We start from the raw sequence: 1,884 nt of genomic DNA, 5'->3' as shown, positions 1-1,884 counted from the left end.
TTTCGAAATGATAATTGACGACTTTTGGTGGGCACTATTTAAACTTCTCCTTTTAAGCTAAGCTATTATAACAAGAGTGATCACCGTAATTAGTAATTAATATATGATCGTTGGCCTTATTGAAAATTTTATTTATTGCATCTTACTGTGTTAGTATTTGATCTCTTTGTTCCAATGGCTGTGCATTTTCTACTATTTGTCGAAATGGCCATTCCTGCAGTATTACATATTTTTACAATTGTTAGCTTTGTGCTTGCCTGATATTTTTACTGCTTTTTGAAGAGCCCGCAGAGTGGAATATCCCATGCATTTCACCAATCTGATACAGCGAAGACGCAATTTCAGGTTGTACTCTGCATGTGCTTAACTGCTTATACACTTCCATGCAATGCCATATGCTGAGTATATATAGCCGCCATGGGCTCCTCCCAAAGCCATAGCTCTAGGGCTGAAACCAGCAAAGCCAACAGCACAGCACAGTGTAGTAGTTGCACTGCACCTAGGCGTCCGCGCGTCGTCCTAGCGATGGATCCATATCACTACCAGACCATGTATGACCCACGCGGCTTCCCCATCATCCACCCGCAGCCGTACCTCCACCACCCGGTGGCGGTGGCCGGCGCCCTCAGCGACAGCAGGGTGCGCGGCGGCGGCGGCGTGCGGCGTCGTCCTGGCGCCAAGCTCTCCACGGACCCGCAGAGCGTGGCGGCGCGCGAGCGGCGGAACCGCATCAGCGACCGCTTCCGCGTGCTCCGCAGCCTCGTCCCCGGCGGCAGCAAGATGGACACGGTGTCCATGCTCGAGCAAGCCATCCACTACGTCAAGTTCCTCAAGGCGCAGATCAGCCTGCACCAGGCCGCGCTGATGCAGCACGAGGAAGGGTACCATGCTGAGATCGCCGCCGCCTACTCCGCGGTGGCGGTGGCTGCTGGTGACGACGAGGTGACACTCGCGTCACATGGCCGTACCGGCGCATGCGATGAGATGATGCAGCTCCAGGTGCCGTCGGAGGAAGCTTTGAGCTATGGTGTTGCTGCTGCTGCTCATCAGCCGTACGGGCTCGATCCCAGGCATCAGCTGAGTGGTGGGCACGAGCTGCCACCGTTGCCTGCTTCTTGCATCTTCGTCGAGGAGCCTGCAGACGCATGCTACTCTGTGTGCGACCTCGACGACGGGGAGACTGGTCTGCCCGGCTCTTACTAGAAGTATAGTAGTAGTGGTAGTTTCTTAAGGTAGCATTAATTAGCATCCCGTGTGTGTCCGTGTCTGCTAGACACTAGTACGTCTAATTAGCAAAGTTTAGCTAGTACTCGATCAATTGACTGTCAGTCGATTAGTTTGCTCTCAGAGTTAGAGTATATGATGATGCATCTGCATATGGGCTCTGTACTTCTGTGTTACTCCGCCGATCGCAGATGATAGACTGTAGTCGCATGTATGTTTTCTAGTTTTCTCCTATCCATCAAGAATCTGATGATCTAGCTAGATGGTAAAACTGTTGCTGCGAATTGTTTGCTTATTAATCACTCTCTCTGTCTAAAAAAATTATAATTCTAGATTTGGACTAAGCTATAGTTTTTTATACATTTAGTTATTAGTTAAACTTAAAATTGTCTGATTACTCAAAAACCGAGATTTATATTCTATTTTTTTGGAGTTTGGGACGGAGGGAGTAATATGTCGTTCTTCTAGCTAGATATCATTTGCAAATTGCCAATTTCCTTTTTTTTTTTCTTCTCTTGGTTTTGCAAAACAGAACTCCGCCGTCGACGCCCTGACGTCCGATTGTCTATGCTTGCTCAACAATTAAAATTTATAGCACTGCCTGCAGTCCTGCACTGCATCTCCATGTAGGTGCAAAAGAATCATACACACACTTCGTCC

At 48.6% G+C, this 1,884-nt stretch overlaps 1 pseudogene; it reads left to right on the top strand.

Moving 5' to 3' along the window:
- The first annotated feature begins 388 nt into the window (after positions 1–388).
- On the top strand, positions 389–1,203 carry LOC136459349 (transcription factor LAX PANICLE 1-like; annotated as a pseudogene).
- The last annotated feature ends 681 nt before the right edge of the window (positions 1,204–1,884 follow it).

The sequence above is a fragment of the Miscanthus floridulus genome, chromosome 6 (assembly GCF_019320115.1).
Source record: "Miscanthus floridulus cultivar M001 chromosome 6, ASM1932011v1, whole genome shotgun sequence".
Taxonomy (NCBI): domain Eukaryota; kingdom Viridiplantae; phylum Streptophyta; class Magnoliopsida; order Poales; family Poaceae; genus Miscanthus; species Miscanthus floridulus.
The sequence above is the reverse complement of the archived record's forward strand: the minus strand, read 5'-3'. Positions and strand labels throughout refer to the sequence as shown.